Genomic DNA, 22,551 nt, shown 5'->3' on the forward strand with positions numbered 1-22,551 from the left:
GAGGGCAATCTGTCTTATTTTTTGTACTCCTCCAGTCACTGTGACAGTGCTTGGTCTATCATAATGACAAAAACTATTTGCTGGTGAATTTGTGATCAAGTTGATGGTTGTACCTATTAGGAATTCACTTTTTAAAAAAAATCTTGGGGACTTCCCTGGCAGTCCAGTGGCTGAGACTCTATACTTCCACTGCAGGGGCATGGATTTGATCCCTGGTTGGGGAACTAAGATCTCCCATTCCACATGGCCAAACAAGAAAAAAGAAAAACTTCACAAAGCATTACTGGTGTTTTTTTTTTTTCAGTATTCCACCCCTTTGTTGGCCCTGTTTCAATTTTTTAAATTAAAAGCTTCATTTCATCAACACCAACCTATAAGTCATGGATACTTCTCTCATATCTAAGAAGTCCCCAACTCACCACCTGTCTTCCAACCAGAAATTCTCTATGCAAGATATAGCTAGTAACTTACCCTGTGGAAGTGAAAACACAAAAATGGTCACAATTTTCCACTTATCACTTTGTCCAGGACCTTTGTAATATAACTTTGCATCTGCTCCTATCAAGATGTGGGGTCTATTTTCCCAACCCCTTGAATCAGGAATAGAAAAAAATTCTTTAAGTTGCCAAAGAAGAAAGTCAATCTACCAAACACCCACAGGAAACCTCACATGTAATCAATATGTTTTAAATGCATTCCTTTTCACACTAGAATAAGATAAAAATGCTTACTATTACTGCAGCTTCTTTATATAGCCCTCATTGTTTGGCCAGTGCAATGAGACAGGAAGATTGCCAGGGAAAAGTACAACTGTTGTTGTTTGGAAATAACAAAGAATACATGAGAATTTCATAGAGAAAATCTTAAAGCCCTTAGGTCATATAAGTTCATATTAATGGGAAAAAAACCCCAATGATGATAGATTTAGATAGTTGCTGCCACAACTAAAAGATAAGATTATTTAATCTTGTAAAGATGAAAATCTCCCCTAAATTAATTTATAAATTTAATGGAATTATGAACCAGATTTCAGTAGGATTATTTTAAACATCTCATTAAACTGTCCAAAACGAGAATGAAAGAATAAGTATCCATGAATAAAAGAGAATTTTGAAAAACAAGAGACTGAAGCAGTTAATTACTGTATTTTATAGTTTCCTAGGGCTTCAGTCTGGGAGAAGGGCATGGCAACCCACTCCAGTATTCCTGCCTGGGAAATCCCATGGACAGAGGAGTCTGTAACAAAGTACCACACACCAGGTGGCTTAAAACAACAGAAATACATTCTCTCACAGTTTTGGAGGCCACAAGTCCAAAATTAAGGTGTTGGCAGAGCCACACTTACTCTGGGAGCTCTAAGGTAGAATCTGTAGGGGGCCTCTGCTAGCTTCTGCAGGATGAGGGCAGTCCTTCACAGTCCTTGACCTGTGGCTGCATCTCTCCAATCTCTTTGTCTTCACCTCAGCCTTCTTTTCTGTATCTTTCTGTGTCTGTGTTTTCCTTCTTCTGTCTCATGCGACTGGATTTAGGAGCTATCCAGGTCATCAGGCTCATTTCATCTCAAGTACCATACTCACAGAAAACTAGTCAATGTAATCACACTAGGACCACAGCCTTGTCTAACTCAATGAAACCAAGCCATGCCTGCGGGGCAACCCAAGATGGGCGGATCATGGTGGAGAGGTCAGACAGAGTGTGGTCCACTGGAGAAGGGAATGGCAAGCCACTTCAGTATTCTTGCCTTGAGAACCCCATCAACAGTATGAAAAGGCAAAATGATAGGATACCAAAAGAAGAACTCCCCAGGTCATTAGGTGCCCAATATGCTACTGGAGATCAGTGGAGAAATCACTCCAGAAAGAATGAAGGGATGGAGCCAAAGCAAAAACAATACCCAGTTGTGGATGTGACTGGTGATAGAAGCAAGATCCGATGCTGTAAAGAGCAATAGTGCATAGGAACCTGGAATGTCAGGTCCATGATTCAAGGCAAATTGGAAGTGGTCAAACAAGAGACGGCAAGGGTGAACGTTGACATTCTAGGAATCAGCAAACTAAAATGGACTGGAATGGGTGAATTTAACTCAGATGACCATTACATCTACTACTGTGGGCAGGAATCCCTCAGAAGAAATGGAGTAGCCATTCTGGTCAACAAAAGAGTCCAAAATGCAACACTTGGATGCAATCTCAAAAATGACAGATTGATCTCTGTTCGTCTCTGAGGCAAACCATTCAATATCAGTTATCCAAGTCTATGCCCCAACCAGGAAGGCTGAAGAAACTGAAGTTGAACGGTTCTATGAAGACCTACAAGACCTTTTAGAACTAACACCCCAAAAAGATATCCTTTTCATTATGGAAGACTGGAATGCAAAAGTAGGAAGTCAAGAAACTCCTGGAGTAACAGGCAAATTTGGCCTTGGAATGTGGAATGAAGCAGGGCAAAGACTAATAGAGTTTTGCCAAGAAAATGCACTGGTCATAGCAAATACCCTCTTCCAACAACACAAGAGAAGACTGTACACATGGACATCACCAGATTGTCAACACCGAAATCAGATTGATTATATTCTATGAAGCCAAAGATGGAGAAGCTCTATACAGTCAACAAAAACAAGACCAGGAGCTGACTGTGGCTCAGATCATGAACTCCTTATTGCCAAATTCAGACTCAAATTGAAGAAAGTAGGGAAAACCGCTAGACCATTCAGGTATGACCTAAATCAAATCCCTTATGATTATACAGTGGAAGTGAGAAACAGATTTAAGAGACTAGATCAGATAGATAGAGTGCCTGATGAACTATGGAATGAGGTTCATGACATTGTACAGGAGACAGGGATCAAGACCATCCCCATGGAAAAGAAATGCAAAAAATGCAAAATGGTTGTCTGGGGAGGCCTTACAAATAGCTGTGAAAAGAAGAGAGGCGAAAAGCAAAGGAGAAAAGGAAAGATATAAGCATCTGAATGCAGAGTTCCAAAGAATAGCAAGAAGAGATAAGAAAGCCTTCTTCAGCCATCAATGCAAAGAAATAGAGGAAAAGAACAGAATGGGAAAGACTAGAGATCTCTTCAAGAAAATTAGAGATATCAAGGGAACATTTCATGCAAGGATGGGCTCTATAAAGGACAGAAATGGTATGGACCTAAGAGAAGAAGAAGATACTAAGAAGAGGTGGCAAGAATACATGGAAGAACTGTACAAAAAAGATCTTCATGACCAAGATAATTATGATGATGTGATCACTAATCTAGAGCCAGACATCTTGGAATGTGAAGTCAAGTGGGCCTTAGAAAGCATCACTACAAACAAAGCTAGTGGAGGTGATGGAATTCCAGTTGAGCTATTTCAAATCCTGAAAGATGATGCTGTGAAAGTGCTGCACTCAATATGCCAGCAAATTTGGAAAACTCAGCAGTGGCCACAGGACTCAAAAAGGTCAGTTTTCATTCCAATCCCAAAGAAAGGCAATGCCAAAGAATGCTCAAACTACCACACAATTGCACTCATCTCACATGCTAGTAAAGTAATGCTCAAAATTCTCCAAGCCAGGCTTCAGCAATATGTGAACCGTGAACTCCCTGATGTTCAAGCTGGTTTTAGAAAAGGTACAGGAACCAGAGATCAAATTGCCAACATCTGCTGGATCATGGAAAAAGCAAGAGAGTTCCAGAAAAACATCTATTTCTGCTTTATTGACTATGCCAAAGCCTTTGACTGTGTGGATCACAATGAACTGTGGAAAATTCTGAAAGAGATGGGAATACCAGACCACCTGACCTGCCTCTTGAGAAATCTGTATGCAGATCAGGAAGCAACAGTTAGAACTGGACATGGAACAACAGACTGGTTCCAAATAGGAAAAGGAGTACGTCAAGGCTGTATATTGTCACCCTGCTTATTTAACCTATATGCAGAGTCCATCATGAGAAATGCTGGACTGGAAGAAACACAAGCTGGAATCAAGATTGCCGGGAGAAATATCAATAACCTCAGATACGCAGATGACACCACCCTTATGGCAGAAAGCGAAGAGGAACTAAAAAGCCTCTTGATTAAAGTGAAAGAGGAGAGTGAAAAAGTTGGCTTAAAGCTCAACATTCAGAAAACGAAGATCATGGCATCTGGTCCCATCACTTCATGGGAAATAGATGGGGAAACAGTGGAAACAGTGTCAGACTTTATTTTGGGGGGCTCCAAAATCACTGCAGATGGTGACTGCAGCCATGAAATTGAAAGACGCTTACTCCTTAGAAGAAAAGTGATGACCAACCTAGATAGTATATTCAAAAGCAGAGACATTACTTTGCCGACTAAGGTCCGTCTAGTCAAGGCTATGGTTTTTCCTGTGGTCATGTATGGATGTGAGAGTTGGACTGTGAAGAAGGCTGAGCACCGAAGAATTGATGCTTTTGAACTGTGGTGTTGGAGAAGACTCTTGAGAGTCCCTTGGACTGCAAGGAGGTCCAACCAGTCCACTCTGAAGGAGATCAACCCTGGGATTTCTTTGGAAGGAATGATGCTAAAGCTGAAACTCCAGTACTTTGGCCAGCTCATGTTGACTCATTGGAAAAGACTCTGATGCTGGGAGGGATTGAGGGCAGGAGGAGAAGGGGACAACCGAGGATGAGATGGTTGGATGGCATCACGGACTCGATGGACATGAGTCTGAGTGAACTCCGGGAGATGGTGATGAACAGGGAGGCCTGGCGTGCTGTGATTCATGGGTTTGCAAAGAGTCGGACACAACTGAGCAACTGAACTGAACTGAACCTTAATTTAATTACACATGTAACAAATTTCCCCCTCAAATAAAGTGACATGCACAGGTTCTAGGGATTTGGATGTGGACATATCTTTTTGGAGGCCACCATTCAATTCACAATACCTGCCCTACCAGATATGAAGGCATACTATGAGGCCATAGTATAACTCTATTATGTAGTGGCACAATAACAGACTAATAGACCAATGGGACAAAACAGAGCCCAAAGAGTTCCAAGTTAGAAATTTGGATATGTGGACAACTGACATGATAAATCAGTGGGGGAACAATCAGTTTAAGAAAGAGAGTTTTAAAAAAGACCTAAGGAGAAAATTGTAAGTTAGATCCTATTTCACACCTTACATAAAGGTAAAATCTGGATGGATTAAAAACCTAAATATTAAAGATGAGCATTATATTGGTGTGTGGATGTAAAGAAAGTATAGAAGAATATCTTTGTGGTATTTCAGATAGGAAACAAGATCTCAAAAGCACAAGCCATATGGTGAAAATTTGGCAATTTTTGATTATATTATAATCAAGGATTTCTTCTTCCTTATAGAATTGTAAATAATATATATAGTTACTTCCTTGTCCAGAAGGTGAAGTTTGACTCCCCTCCCCTTGAGTGTGGGCTGAACCTACTGACTCATGTCGAAGAGCAGAGTACGGAAAGGAAACAAATTCAGCCTGACAGTAGAGACAAGTGGTTGATATCCCCTTAACCAAGTGTTCAAGATTAGCATCACCAGTAATAAGTCATGTTGCTGTTATGTACCCCTTGATGTGATGTGAAAAGAAGTGTGCTTTACTTCTGCGGTCTTCTTCCCAAGAAATGTGTAAGCCCAGGCTAATCATAAGAAAACGGCAGTCAAACCCAAATTGAGAGACTGTCTACAAAATTCTTGACCGGTACTCTTCAAAACATCGAACATCATGAAAAGCAAGGAAAGACTGAGAACCTAGCACAGATCAAAAGAAACTAAGGACATGGCAACTAAAAGCAGTATCCTGGATTCGATCCCGGAACAGTAAAAGGACAGCAAAGAAAAGAATGGTGACATCTGAAAAAAATCTGTGATTTAGTTAGTGTTCTTAAGCCAGTGTTATTTCTTGGTTTTGACAAATATGCCAAAAATGATGTTAACATTAGGGGGACTCCCCTGGTGGTCCAGTGGCTAAGACTCCAGGCTCCCAATGCAGGGAGCCTGGGTTCAATGCCAGGTCAGAGAACTGGATACAACCTGCTGCCACAACTGAAAGAACCCGTATGCCGCAAATAAGATACTGAACGCTGCAACTAAGACCTGGGGCAGCCGAATAAATAAATAAATATTTTTAAAATAAATAAATAACAAGCTAACATTAGGGAGAAGGTAATATGGGAACACTCTGCAGTATCCTTACATCTTTCCTGTAAATCTCAAATTCTTCCAAAATAAAATGTTTGTCATATAAAAAGCAATTTCCTTCAACAAAAGATACCAGAAGAAAATTGCATCAGCTAAAACCGACAAAAATTAATGTCTAAAACACACACGGAATTCCAACAAACTGATGAGAAAGACAGGAATCCCAATAGTAAAATGGACAAGGATATGATTACACAATTCCCAGAAGGACAAACCCAAATGACTAATAAATATATGATGAGATGCTCTGTATCAATAATACCCAGAAATATGCTAATATATATGGATGAGAATGTGGAGATACAGGAAGCCTAGTTCACTCCTATAGAAGAAAAAAGTAGAACAGTCGTCTGGAGAATACCATGTGAGATGAAGTGTTCAGTCACCCCTATATTATAACCTATAATCTGACTCTAGTGCTACCACCCAGGAATACTTACCCAGGACCATACATGGGCATAGAAAAGGATGGTCTTTACAGCACTGTGGCAGCAAAGCATTGAGCCACCAATGGCATCTGTATCTGGTACTGTGAGCAAAACAGTGGACACGTGCTCTGGAAGACAATGCAGCTGAAGAATTAACCGCATGCACATTCACCAACATGCATAAATTCTGAAAAGTTAGGCTGTAAATAAAACAGTAAAAAGAAAATACACTGAAATACCATTATATAAATCTAAATGTCATACATTTATAACATACTCTAAACATATGAGTATGCATGTTGCATGTTTACTAGAGATGAAGGAGATAACAGGCATAGGTATGAAGATGGAAAGTACTGAAATAAACCAGCCCATGTGAGCCAAAAAGAAGACACAGATGCCATGAGCATGTTAGGTTCAACTCTTTGCACCTGAAGACAAATCTAAATCAAAAAGGGCAGAGGGCAGTTCTGGATAAGGGCTTGAGGAGATCATCTTTGAGCTAAGAGCATGCGTTGTAGTGTGGATGGATGTGGGAACATCTATATTGTCTTCTCAGCAGCCCGTTTCTATACAGGCTGATTACAAAATAAGTTATTTCCTAATGTCCAGATAAGTCATTCACAGATGAGAAAAGCATTGCTGTACTTGATCTCATTACAATAAGATATACCGACAGTACAGCCTGACACTCATGAGTAATTCTTTCCAATATCCCTCAATTCACAAAGAACCACTATATCACATCATTTCCCCCATGATATGTATATACAAAAAGTGAAAAAACATTTTTTTCCTTGAGCGGAGAGGGCAAAGCATTAGGCCAGCCATGCAATCCACCACTGTACCCCAGCATCCCAGCCAGCAAGTGCAATTCTGATTCATGCTTCAATAAGAATACAAATTATATTTTGAACCTGGAGGGTCATTTACAAATAATGGAAAACGTGAATTCTAAATCAATGAAAGTCCAGGGAGTACTATACCATGATGACCACGCCAGGGCCCTAGAAGAGTTACTGTAGCTTGTGTAAGTGTTTAATCTCTGAAACAACAGAGGCCCTGAGCAAACCCTGCTCACTGTGATTGACAATGTGGCTTATGGCTCAGACCATTGCCGCACTGACTCTAAGCAAATCACAGAAGATTGAAATTCTAAGAGAAGCTGTTGATTTCAAAGCTTTTAATGATTCAAATTTTCAATCAGCAGCTTTTTTTTTTCCAGTTCATTACTCACAGACTCTGTGGATCAACCAATGTGTGCAGCCCATCTCCTCCTTAATTCCTCGAGTAATATAATCCTGTCCATCACTTTACCTGGCCCTAGAAAACAAAGCCAAAATATACACGTTCATTTCATGTTCATTTGCTCTGGCAAGATTCCAAAAAGCATGGGAAACAAAGTAAGAAAACGCCAAGCATCTCAGAAAGCCTCTAAACTGAAGCCCATCAAGCCAATGATTCCTTAACACAACTGAACTGATGGGAAATTGAACGTGAGCTGGCAGCTCAGGCTGTGATGAACGAGAGATGCATGTGAAAAAAGAAAGGGAAGAGGGGAGCATCTTCAACCTCAAGTCAGGACTCTGTCCATCTCACAGTGTCATTCCACCTTGGGGGTCTGGAGATGAAAATGACTTGGCTTTGAAACACACATAGGCTATTCTAGGAAGCAGCCGACAATTTTAAATATGAAGGGGGGGTATGGGAATAGGTTCCTACTGTGTAAAATTGCATATTATTGAATTGATTGAGTTGTCATTCCGCAAAGGTGATTTTAGAAATGAAGCTAGCGGGGAAATAAATAAAGCAGAAATTCAGATAAAATTCATTCAAGTCTTGCCACTGGTATCTGTGAAACTAAAGGATTGCAGCTTGTGAAGGTAATGTTATTAAACAAAGATGCTGAAGGTCGTTCCTTGTCACCCTTTTCTATAAATTATCCCACTTCCTCTGTGGCTCATCGACTGTCACTCAGCAGAGCACTCACAGTCTCACCTGGAGCCAGGGCCAGCCAGACCTTGTTGATACTGTGAAATTCCTATGCTGTCTTGCTTTATAGCACAGGAAGCCCAGCTCACTGCTCTGTGGTAATCTACAGGGGTGGGAGTTGGGAGGGGAAATGGGAGGGAGGCCCAAGAGGGAGAGGATGTATGTACACATAGAGCTGATTCACTTCATTGTAAGCAAAAGCTAACATTTTCAAGCATCTGTGTGTGCTGTGCTGTGCTCAGTCACCCAGTCAGGTCTGACTCTTTTCAACCCCATGGATTGTAGCCTGCCAGGCTCCTCTGTCCATGGGATTTCCCAGGCAAGAATACTGGAGTGGGTTAAAGCAACTGAACTCTGACAAATTTTTTTTTAATTCCCATGGTGTCTTAAAGGTCTCCTGGAACCCATTTCCCATGTTCTGACCCCAACCATGATCCAGACTCACCTCCTGCCCCTTCAGTGCCCCCACTAAGCCATCAGTTCTTCTGGCTGACAGTAGATGATCAGAGATTTAGAGGAAAAAGACCCAGCTTTAACTGGGTTGACTGGTGAGCTAGTCAACAATAGCACTTACATAGTGTCTAAAGGTCTGGAGGAGGGCCTGGCATCCACTCCAGTGTTCTTGCCTGGAGAATCCCGTGGACAGAGGAGCCTGGCGGGCTACAGTCCATGGAGTCGCAGGGAGTCAGACACGACTAAGGCCACTTAACACACACACACAGTCTCGAAAGGTATGTGGCAAGTTCCTGCTTCATTAGGGTTACCTTGAGAACTGAGAAGAACTGACTCTGAACTGTATCTTGTCTGTCCTGGGTGCTCTATAAAAATGTGTTCAATGAACGAAGGAATAATGAACAACTGGAAGTTCCTATAATAGTCAGAGAAAACTACAGTCTGCAGCCAGTCCTGACAAGTCTGTGCAGAGGAACAAAACCTCAGCTAAGGGCGGGAGCAGAGGGACAGAGAACCAGCAAGGAGGCAGCAAGTTCCTAGGACTTTGGCCAAGGAGACTAGGAATCAGAACAGTGCTCCAATTCCAGCAGGGAATGCAAGTGTGGAATGGGATCAACTCAGTGGAGCTTAAAGGAAGTGTGTGTACACTCACCCATCAGGTTGGGCAGGGCAAGTGGGCAGGGGGCATCACAGAGGGGGGGACCTCCAGGCCTGCCCCAGGTGAGCAGGGCCCAGGAAGACCGCTGACCCAACTCTCATCTGCATCTCTACCCTTAAAAACTGGCTCTCAGGTGGCATAAATTTAAGTCAAGGACTTCCTCTGTATGGTATTTCACATAAGAGCCTGCTCTCGTGGAAAGTGCAGTAAGGAGACAACTTCAGAAACACCAGATTCAAGTCCCAGCCCTGACGGGCCTCGCATGTGTCCTTGGACAAATCATTGAACTTCTCTAAGTTACAGGTCCCGGCTCACAACTGGGGGCAATGATTCAACCTACTGGGGTGCTAGAGCATAAAGAAGGTTCCACATGTGGAAGTGCTCAATAAAGAACAGAGTGCTATAAATGTTGGCTATTTGCGTATTCCATGGTATTTCACATTGAATCCAATGTTGAACTTGTCAAATTAAATTTTCTGTGATTATAAAGCTTTGATTGCAAGAGATTTTTTTTAAGCATCAAGCAGGCAAAGTGAGTTTTGGAGGGAGCTAGAGAGGCCTTTACCAGAGCCTCTGAAATCACGCTGCAATCGGTGTGTGTATCCAAAGCATCCCCGCTTAACCCAGGCTCTGCTGGAAGCTGTGATCCTCAGCCCCATATGAAGCACATTTAAGTGTCTACCGGAGGGCATGTAAATAAAACCTCCACTGAGGTAAACAGTTGTTCAGTTTTACAGCCTGTTCGCATGTAACGTTTATGTCCCATTATGATATATGGCTTCTGTGCATGCTGAAGTGCTGGAAATGTCATTCCATGTGGCGTCCTCTATGTGACTGGCTGATAAATGATTATTTACTTGCTAGTCTTCACGGCCCATGAAAGTCTTTAAACTGGAATATTGTCCCTAACTACCCGTTCGTGATTATGGTAATTCTCCGTAACAGGATGTGAGCAGTCATCCTGACAGCCTTCGTGGTACAAGGAGGAAGGTTGGGTGAGATAAGGAGGAGTTCACCCTCAACCCAGGGGGTTCCATCTGGTTGTCTAAACCAAAGGCTATGCCAACCATTGGTTGTCGTGTTATGACCAAACTCGGAACGCGTGCACTCTTAACACATGGTGCGTGTCACAAACATGAAACCATTCCAGGAAGGAGCTTGAGTGCTATAAACAGCACCTGCTACTGAGTCAAGTGACTGAACCCTCACCTTCTGTTGGTTTCACCCCGAAGTGACTGTTCAGCTGCTACCCACGATCTGAAGGCCCAGACAAGAGAGTCAAGGACGTTTGTTCCACTTCCTGGTAACATCTGTGAATGCTTCTGGGATGGAAAGCAGGTCAATTCTCTGCCCTGAGAGAAGCAGCCTGCAGCTTGAAAACGGAATGGATCTGAATTTTTCCTGCAAGACTGTTGGTTAGAATTTGCTAAGTAGTTTTAACAGAAATAACAGTATAAATAAGAGTTTGAAAATGCTACCATGGGTTACTCTAATAACAATAGTTACCAAGTTCAGTTCAGTTCAGTCACTTGGTCGTGTCCGACTCTTTGTGACCCCATGAACCACAGCACGCCAGGCCTCTCTGTCCATCACCAACTCCCGGAGTTCACTCAAACCTATGTCCATCGAGTTGGTGATGCCATCCAGCCGTCTCATCCTCTGTCATCCCTTTCTCCTCCTGCCCCCAATCCCTCCCAGCATCAGGGTCTTTTCAAATGAGTCAACTCTTTGCATGAGGTGGCCAAAGTACTGGAGTTTCAGCTTCAGCATCATTCCTTCCAAAGAAATCCCAGGGTTGATCTCCTTGCAGTCCAAGGGACTCTCAAGAGTCTTCTCCAACACCACAGTTCAAAAGCATCAATTCTTTGGCACTCAGCTTTCTTCACAGTCCAACACTCACATCCATACATGACCACTAGAAAAACCATAGCCTTGACTAGACAGACCTTTGTTGGCAAAGTAATATCTCTGCTTTTTAATAAGCTGTCTAGGTTGGTCATAACTTTCCTTCCAAGGAGTAAGTGTCTTTTAATTTCATGGCTGCAATCACCATCTGCAGTGACTTTGGAGCCCCAAAAAATAAAGTCTGACACCGTTTCCACTGTTGCCCCATCTATTTGCCATGAAGTGATGGGACCGGATGCCATGATCTTCGTTTTCTGAATGTTGAGCTTTAAGCCAACTTTTTCACTCTCCTCTTTCACTTTAATCAAGAGACTTTTTAGCTCCTCTTCACTTTCTGCCATAAGGGTGGTGTCATCTGCATCTCTGAGGTTATTGATATTTCTCCCGGCAATCTTGATTCCAGCTTGTGCTTCTTCCAGCCCAGTGTTTCTCATGATGTACTCTGCATATTAGTTAAATAAGCAGGGTGACAATATACAGCCTTGATGTACTCCTTTTTCTATTTGTAACCAGTCTGTTGTTCCATGTCCAGTTCTAACTGTTGCTTCCTGACCTGCATACAGATTTCTCAAGAGGCAGGTCAGGTGGTCTGGTATTCCCATCTCTTTCAGAATTTTCCACAGTTTATTGTGATCCACACAGTCAAAGGCTTTGGCATAGTCAATAAAGCAGAAATAGATGTTTTTCTGAAACTCTCTTGCCTTTTCCATGATCCAGCAGATGTTGGCAATTTGATCTCTGGTTCCTCTGCCTTTTCTAAAACCAGCTTGAACATCTGGAAGTTCACGGTTCACGTATTGCTGAAGCCTGGCTTGGAGAATTTTGAGTGTTACTTTACTAGCGTGTGAGATGAGTACAATTGTGTGGTAGTTTGAGCATTCTTCGGCATTGCCTTTCTTTGGGATTGGAAGTATGGAGTAATTATTGCTTGCCAGGAGCTCTACTGAGCATTTTACACATAATAGTCAACTGATACAGTAAGCCAATGAGACAGGGTTTATCATTTCCATTTCACAGAGGAGAAAACTAAGGCTCCGAGAGGCTAAGTAATTTGCCTGCCCTCTTGACTACCCCTCCATTGTTGATGGAAGCCCCTGTGATCTTCATTCATGCGTGCATGCTAAGTTGCTTCAGTCGTGTCTGACTATCTGTGACCCTATGGACTATAGCCCTCCAGGCTCCTCTGTCCACAGGGTTCTCCAGGCAAGAACACTGGAATAGGTTGCCATACCCTTCTATGAGGGTTCTTCCTGACCAAGGGATCAAACCCTCATCTCTTACATCTCCTGCATTGTCAGGCGAGTTCTTTACCACTAGTGCCACCTGGGAAGCCCTGTGATCTTCACACTTTGCATATCGCCTCAATTTAAAAAGAAACTATTTTAATTGTATTATATAATCAGGAAGATATTTTGTCATTAGCTTTCTAGGCTAGACCTCAAAAATTGGTGTTAGCTATACACAGCTGATTCACGTGCACACAAGTCTGAGCAGGGGTCCAAGCGAAAGGCTATAAAGAAGATGGAAAATGAGGAACCAGGGGCAGAGGGAGAATTCAGAGCTGGGGGAGGAAACAGGCAAGCCAATGGAAATGGAAGAGAAAAAGTCTTAATGGACAAGGATGATGGCATGTGAAGACGAAGGGGAAGAACATTCCAGGCCAAGAGGACAGTTTGAGCACAAACATAGAGGAGAGAGCCTAAGGGTGGAGAACGTGGACAGGAGCAGTGGCAGGAGGCTGAGCTGAATGGCAAAATGCTTTCAGTGTCAAATTAACAACTTTGGACTCAGGTCCATCCCTGGAACCAGTGCCAGTTTTTACCTCATGCAGATTTTGTAACATAAAAATGTAATGAATATTAAAACTGCTGTCAACTGAAAAAAAAAAGAAGCAATTGTTGGCACCTACAAGATCAAAATTTTTAAAAAACGATGAAATTACTTAAGTGTCATATTTATAATAAGAACTATTTTCTCCTTTGAAGTAATGAAAAAGATGATTTTCACATTTTCAAAATACTAATGATAATTCAACACATTAAATTATTACCAGCACTTCAATGTATGTGATCATGGGCCAGTTCTTCTGGTTGTTTTAACACCATCCCCAGCACTCCATCACTGTCTCAGGTTCTCAGTAAACACTGGGGACTAGAGTTTCTGGGCAAACCTCCAGCCTCAGCAGGTACCTGGAAGTATTAAGCAAGGAAACTGAGGCAGGAGCACAATGATGAACTAACTCAGTGGCATGTAGAGACTGCTGCTTGGAGCCTCCTCAGAGTTTGGGGCTTAGCTCAGCAGAAGAAAGAATCAAATACCAGGTACCCCTCCTGACACAGCAGAAATACACACTCATTGAGTGGACCAGGTACCAGATACTTGAGAACTCAGCCTCACAGCAATTCCCCCAGCATCACAAGAAACCCAGGGACCAGTGGAGTGGAGCTTGGAGGTGGAGGGCATCCATAAGTCCTGAGTCCAGAAGCTGGTGGGGCAGGAGGGGAGGTGGCAAGTGCAGGGGTCTGGGCAGAGACCCTCCTAGACAAGATGCCCAGGGTCTTCACCAGTCTTCCGAAACTGTGCAACTTTGCAGTCTCCCCTGCACACATGTCATTGGGAGACTAGACAGGATGTTTGTTTTAGCTTTGATTTGTTTGGGCCATTGTGCCCAGAGCACATGTGGTCATGTTCCAGCCCAGGAGGGGCCTGCCCTAACTCTTGGGCTTCATCTCCATCCTTGCTGCCACCATCTGGGATGCGTTTCTGTTCTTCAAAAAGCACCACACTCTCTCCACTTTGGCTATTTTGGCGTCTTTTCCTTATGACAGGCCCATTCTTCTCCCCTTGTTCCTCTCTCCTCCTTCACCTTTTTACTCAAGTCTTCACTCATCTGTTGGCTTTGTTACAGAGTCCAAGCTCAAACCACTCACTGCACAACAGGTCAATAAATCAAAAAACAAGCTGTTGTGGCAAGGAATAGCGACTTTATTTGGAAAGTCAGCAAACAGAAAGATAGGGTACTAGTGTCCCAAAGAACCATCTTCCCCAAGTTAGAATGCAGGTTTATTTTATACTAAAAGGGGAGGGGATGTAGTTGGTTATTGTAAACTTCTTAGTGTCAGAATCCTTTGTTCTTGCAGCTCTCCATGTAGGTCGTTTTGTGATGTCCCTGTTAACTTCCTACAAGACAAATGTCACTCTCCATTCTGCAACTTTTTACCTCTATAAGAATGGAAAGCGTTATCCCTTTAAAGATCAGAGCCTTGAGAGTCAGCTATCCTGTATATTTCAAGCTATAGGCAACATTCTTAACTTATAGCAATAGAAGGTGTATGTGTATGCTAAGTCACTTCAGTCATGTCTGACTCTTTGCAGCCCTATGGACTGTAGCCCGCCAGGCTCCTCTGACCATGAAATTCTCCAGGCAAGAATACTGGAGTGTGTTGCCATGGCCTCTTCCAGGGGATCTTCCTGGCCCAGGAATCGAACCCCCATCTCTTATGTCTCTTGCATTGGCAGGTGTGTTCTTTAACACAAGTGCCACCCGGAAAGCCCAGCAATAGAACACAAAGGTTAAAGTAAAAGAAACATCCAACATGGAGTCAGATTTGTTCTTTCCTATTACAACTTAAACAACACTTCCCAAGGGCAGCCTCCTCTCCTAGATCAGATGAATACCTCATATATACTCCCAGAGCATGTATTACCCCCTTTTTATAATTCTTATCACACTTGTAATTATGTATTTGTTGTTTCCCACCCCTCTACACCATGAACTTTATAAAGCAGGACTTAAATCTGTCTAGTATCCTCTGTATCTGTATCCTTGTATCTCACTGTATCCTCAGCATCAAGAACAGGACCAGGCACAGAGCAGAAGACCAGCAAAGATTTGTTAAATGAGTAAGCAAGAGTTACGTGTCTATGGAAGATCTGAAAATCTGCATTGGTCCATTGTGAGTTCCTAGAAGCTGGGACCGAGCCTGACTTGTCTTGCACCGGTGCTGCCTTGCATTGCTGACATCACATTGCAGGGACTGGATTTTAAAAGGGGGACAGTGGATCGGAGAGCATGAGATGGCATTTCCTCACACCAGGCCCTTCTCTTGCATCCAACCCCAGAAGACCAGTGGGGCTGGCCTTTCACCTCGCTCAGCCCACCTCAGTGTCCTCTCCTCAACGCCTATAGGCCTTCATGGCTGTGCCATTCCTTTGGCACTTGTTGCCCCCTGCTTTTTCAGGTCTGTCTCATGAGCTCCTTCAAAACAGAAGCTGTCTTCTCTTTCCTTTAATTTCTTGGTTCCTAAATAATTTCTTGCTCAGAGCCAGTGCTCTCTATATGTTCACTGAGGGCTGAAGAGAACCTGAATGTTTCCAAAAAGATTTTTTAAACCTCCTTCCCCGGTGGACTTCAAAAAATTAGGGTGGATTTTCAGATGTGTGAGAAAGTTGAATGACAGCTTTTCTGGAAGCAGAAAGGTAAACTACATGAGTCTCTCTCCAAACCTTCAATTCTATGAAATTAAGCATCATGTTGACACTGTAAAAAATGAGAAAGTGCTCTTTTTGTCTTTATCCATTTTAGACAAGGCCTGCCTGTGTTGGGTATGCTCTGATTTGGAGGATCCTAGAAGAACGGGAAGCATTCTTCACTCTGACTTCAAGTAAACACGGAAGCCCTTGTCCTACTAAAGACAGAATAAACAGCTTGCTCAGAAAAGCTGAGGATGGATTCCCAGAAGTAGCCCAGAAAAGACCAGCAGCACCACAGAATTGACCCTGTCGCTTCATAGACGAGGCCTTGCTTCCAAAAGGTCTTAGCCCCACACTGACTGGCACGTTGCCCTGGCCTGCAGATAACATGAGAAATCTCACTCTGCCTTTGTACCAGGAGGAGTTCTACTAAGCCTCTCTACACCTTCCCTCACAGGCAGAGGCAGGAAAGGCCCCCTCAGAGGAACCCCTGGATGTGTCACTAATCCATTCCCCTGCTTCTGTGTCACATTTAATTACCACTCAATACAGAGTTATCTGTACTGCAACTCCAGACTAATGAGATACTGCGAAGCCTTCAAATTGGGGATTACCAAGTACAGCATGTTACACTAAGGTTGGTTTGGATGGTTCTAAAGCTCTGATTATTACACGACACCTTCTTTTTCACCCCAAACCCTTTCATTTCTCATTTTTCAAAAGGGAAAAACTATAGGGTGTTTTGGAAGAGGCAAAGCATGTTGCTTGGTTGTTTGTTTTGACTGCATGAAAGCCTCAGTGATCGATATCTAAATCCTCAGAGCTGCATTGAAGCTACCACCTTTGTAATCTTCCCAACAGGGTATGCTGACCTTTGCCTTAAGGGAATAATAAATTACAACCTCTTGATGACATTTTTGCAGGGGAATAATGCAAGAGGCTGGATAGGCACTGTTTTGAATGTGTTTGCATTCTTACCTAGTTTAATGATCAGAGAGACCCCATGCAATCCTTTTATCCCAATTCCTTATCAAGTCCATCTCACAAAGGTACCAGGATTTTGCCTCTCACCATATTTGCTATGCCCAGGAAACTGGGGTCACTCAGAGCTTCCTGGACTCTGACTACACACCCCCTATGCCTGTCCGGTAGCTGCTAGTCACATGTGGCAACTGAGCAGTTGGAACATAGTTGTCCTGAATTGAGATATAAGTGTAAAATACACACCAGACTTTAAAACTGAGAATTTTAAAAAATGTAAAATATCAAATTAATGAGTTTTCTACATTTGATTACATGTTGAAATGAAATATTCTAGATGTATTGAGTTAAATCTGGATTTTTCATCCTCAATAGCATAGACATTTGGGGCTACATGGCTTTTTGCTATGGGAGGCTGTCCCCTGTGCACTGTAGGATGTTCAGCTGCATCTCTGGCTTCTTCCCATTAAATGCTACCAGCACACTCCAAGTTGTAACAACTGAAACTTGCCTAATGACATTGCTAAACATTGCCAAATGCCCCCAGGGTGCAAAATCTCCCCTGGTTGGGAACCACTGGGATAAATAAAAAAGGCTATTAAAATTAATATCACTATTTCATTTTACTTTTTTTAATGTGGTCACTAGAGGACTTAAAACTACACTTGTGGCTTTTATTTTCTTTATGCTGAACCGTGCTGCCCTAGCCTGAGGATCCTGAGATCAAGGCTCTTCCTTTTCTTTGTTGCATCCCCCGTGCTGAGGGCAAGGACCCTTGGGCCTGGCACAGAACAGAGGAGTAGGAGCAGAACCACAGCCTGGAATCTTTGCAGGGAGGGTTGGTAGGCAGCAGCCCACTGAAGACATTGGGGTAAGTAATAGGAAGGAAATGGGATAAACACTGAAAGATCACAGATCAGGCACACCGGTGCTAGAAGAACCCAGTTGCAACAATCCTAGAGTTTGAGGGAAAGAGAGTTCTAGTAATTATCATGAAATACAGGCTGGACCTGATGGCATACTAACCATTGGATACAGTCCACCTCAGGAACCCATGTTGTCTTTTAACTGAAAATAGCTTTGCATGTGTGCGTGCTAAGTCACTTTATTTGTGTCCAACTCTTCGCAACCCTATGGACTGTAGCCTGCCAGGCTCCTCTGTCTATGGGATTCTCCAGGCATGAATACTGGAGTGGGTTGCCACACCCTCCTCCAGGGGATCTTTCAGACCCAGGGATTGAAGCCACATCTCTTATGTCTCCTGCCTTGGTAGGCGGGTTCTTGACCACTTAGCACCACCTGGGAAGCTCAAGAATAGCTTTACCAGTGTAAAAATAGTAAAAAAAATATGTGTCATTTGGGGACATAATAGCTCAATCAGTATATAAGCTCCCAAGTCCCTCTGACATTTGCTTATTTTCTACTTTCCAATTCTGATCCTCTTAGTCTGCCTTTCCTCAGCTGTTCTTTCCAACCCTGGGTTCACCTTCCCACCTACCAGACCACAAAATCCTCATAAGTTTGCTATTGTTAAGGCATCAAGCTTACCTTTCCTCCACCTCGTGCTCCCAACCTATCCTCATATGGTCACATCTCCCAGGTTGGTTGCAAACTCTTTACTCATACCCTGACTTGCTCACCACCTCCAGCTCTTCCTAAACTGGTTCTTCCTGAACCTTCTTCTAATAGTTAGACCTTAATGAAGGTACATGGTTCATGGTTGAGTGCATTCTCTAATGCCAGGCATCTGACATTTCCTGCAGTAAGGCTCAGGGATTCTGTCCCATAACCTACCCCATGGTCCTCATGACAGAAAAGAAATTTTAACATTATTGTTTTATCAATTAAATTGTCTTTGACTGAAAGTAACAGAGAACTCCAACTAAAAATGACTTAACAAATAAGGCAGGCAACTCCATATTTAATTGGGAAACCTAAAGACATCACTAGGGACCCAGGTGCTTTGCATCAGGGGTCCCTAATGGCACCGGTGTGTGGCCTGTTAGGAATGGGGTCGCACAGTAGGAAGTGGAGGGCCAGGCAAAACCAAAACTGTCCCTACCCCCCACTCCAGTCTGTGGAAAAACTGTCTTCTACAAAACCAGCCCCTGGTTCCAAAAAAGACTGGTCATTCTCAGATCGTTCACTTGTCTTTAGTGTTGCTCCCTTAATAGTCCCAGAATATCTGCAGCAGTCCCAGGTGCTCCATTCAAAGACTTCATTCAGAGGTGGAAAAGGAGCCATCTCTTCTCTGTGTCTCATTTGAAAAGTGAGAACCCCTTTCCCATAAGCCCCCTGCAAACTTATCACATCTCACTGGGAAGAGCTGCCTCATGTATCTATCAGTTCAGTTCAGTTCAGTCGTTCAGTCATATCCAACTCTTTGCGACCCCATGAATCACAGCACGCCAGGCCTCCCTGTCCATCACCATCTCCCAGAGTTCACTCAGACTCACGTCCATCGAGTCCGTGATGCCATCCAGCCAGTGATGCCATCCAGCCATCTCATCCTCTCTCGTCCCCTTCTCCTCCTGCCCCTAATCCTAACCACTAAACATCAAGGAGGAGAAGGGACGAGAGAGGATGAGATGGTTTAATGGCATCACCGACTCAATGGACGTGAGTTTGAGTAAACTCTGAGAGATGGTGAAGGACAGGGAAGCCTGGCATGCTGCAGTCCATGGGGTTGCAAAGAGTCAGATGTGACTTAGCGACCGAAAAACAACAACTGGTAAGGAGGAGGGGATCACCAGGATTGGCTCAGACAGTGGCTGTCAAAGCCTGGTCTTCAGACCAATAGCATCAGCATCACTTGATGCAAATTCTCTGACACCACCCAGACCTACTAAATCAGGGGTGGGGCTCAGCAACTGGTGTTTTAACAAGCCCTCTGCATGATTCTGATGCCCATTAAGGTTTAGGAACCATTGACTTAGACCAATCTTGCTTCTGGGCTAAAGTCTGCCTCCCTTGAAACATGCAATCATGATAAGGGCAGACATATATCAAAATCAGGGTTTTTTTACAAAGGAGAAAGGACTGACGTAAGAATAGAGGTTGAATAGAGGTTGCTTAAATAGTCAACATTACATGCTATAATCACCATATCAATTTTTTTTTCCCTTTCTGACTGGAAAAGAAGCCTCCCTATGTTATACACTTTTATTGCACATGCCTGGCAACCACTTTACAATAGTTCAAAGAGTGTTTTGGGAGCATTCTTAGAAAAGGTTTAACTCGATTCCTATACAATATTCAACAAAAACAACAACCCTTTAGCAACACAGTCTTCAAAACTATCACCCATAAAAGGGTTTCATATTATCCTCAGGATAATTTTATAAAGTAGAAAGAGCAGTTGTTATTTTTATTTTCATTTTACAGATGGGAAAACTGAAGCTCAGAAAGGGCAGAATCACACAGCTAGCAAATTTTAGAGTGAACATTCACTTTGTAGATCTTCTGACCTCAACTTTTTATTCCTTCCATGACGACACCAAGCTTTCTCCCAGATAAACATCTCCAGGCAGAGGCCACTGTGATTCAACACACCCAATGCCAGAACTCTGTGGGGCAATGACCTCCTACAATAAAGCATATTAGGAAGAAAGCCATGGCTGTTTCCATAACTTTCACCTGCATGGCCTATTCTGATGCAAGACAATGGAGTTCCACCTACAAGAAAATCTGACAGCTAGAAGAAACGGCAGAAACTTCCCTACCACTGTTAATTGTGCAGCAGAGAGATTTTGCATGCTGCTACCCAAGAAAATGAGCATTTTCATTAACACTGTAGATTTCATTATTGACCTAAAGTTCAGCAAAAGAGATGCTACCCTAATCACATTGAAATTACCTAAGAAGATATTTTTCTCTAGAAAACCCAAATGATTTTTTCGTTTTATTTTTGTGAGCTAGAAATATGAATGATTTTGAATTGATGCTTTTGAATCGTGGTACTGGAGAAGACTCTTGAGAGTCCCTTGGATGCCGAGAAATCAAACCAGTCAATCCTAAAAGAAATCAACCCTGAGTATTCACTGAAAGGACTGATGCTGAAACTGAAGCTCCAATACTTTGGCCACTTGATACGAAGAGCCAACTCATTGGAAAAGACCCTGATGCTGGGAAAGATTGAAGGCAAAAGGAGAAGGGGGTGGTAGAGGATGAGATGGTTAGATAGCATCACAGACTCAATGGACATGAATTTGGGCAAACTCTGAGAGATTGTGAAGGACAGGGAAGCCTGGGGTGCTGTAGTCCATGAGATCACATGAGAGTCACATATGATTTATCAACTGGACAACAGTAACAAATGTTTAAATATAGCACACACAGTATACATTAAAATAAATTTCAACAGTAATTTTCAACTAGAGGACCCAGGCTATAGTGTTTTTGAACAACCATCAAACCAGGAGCTCAAACCCTAAAGATCACATGAGGTTCCTGGGCAACAGAACCCAAGAAACAGAGCTGTTATGTTTCTCAACCCCATCTCCCTTTAATCTAACCATGCTCCAGCTCTGCCAGGAATTCCCTTCAGATCTTGGGAGCACTCGTTACTAGAACAGCACTACCTGAGATGGGAAACATAGGAGCTCTACCACAGCCTGAGTCAACCCTGAGATCCTAACAGGCATCCAGAGACCCAGGGAGCAGAAAATAGTATATGCCTGCAGACTCCCTGGAGAAAAGGACTTTTGTGGAGAAAACTACATCAGCAGACTTTATTAGGAAAGCCTGAAGGTAGGACAAGGGCAACATTATCCCGATGGCCCTTGCTCAAGGGTTCTCCAAAGGAATGATCCTCTCCAGACTCTCTACTGTTGGCCCTGCTGCTGATTTTTCTCCTGCCTTGTGTGGCCTCCATGTATTCAAAGAGATGACACTGAGCCTGGAAGTTCTAATAATCTGTGTTGGACCAGCTCTGGATTCTAGCTTCACTCCAGCCTGACTTAGCTTAAATCTAATGCACCCGCTCTTCAAGATGCTGTCACCAAAGAGAACTTTCCTTTCGATCAAAAGCAAGCCCTGATGCAGTGCCACTGGGTCCCGGTGCAGCTGCCAAGTCCTGTCCCTAACCAAAGCGAAGCATCTTCCTGCCGAAACCCAGGTGCAAGGGAGCTCTTCCCCCACCTCAGCCCTGCAGGAACACGGCAGCTCAAAACCCCAGGAAGTGCTCCGCTTGAGCTGGGTTCATGAATGCTTTATTATTGTTCTGCTGAGCAGTTACCCCCATGCCAAGCAACCCTGAACAAGCCTTCTAAGCCTCAGTGATGGATGTTTGCAGGAAACCCATGGGAGTTATTAATATTCATGTTCCCGTCACACTTTTGCAAGTAATGGAAGCTTGTTTTCTATAACACATCATTAGGCAAGGAAGATAAGTGACCTCCTAGAATTTTGATGTGCAAAGGGTGGTCACCCAAGGCTCAGAAGGGACTGAGGGGAGAGCAGACAAGGTGAGAGGGGTAAC

This window comes from Ovis aries, chromosome 12, assembly GCF_016772045.2.
Source record: "Ovis aries strain OAR_USU_Benz2616 breed Rambouillet chromosome 12, ARS-UI_Ramb_v3.0, whole genome shotgun sequence".
Classification (NCBI taxonomy): domain Eukaryota; kingdom Metazoa; phylum Chordata; class Mammalia; order Artiodactyla; family Bovidae; genus Ovis; species Ovis aries.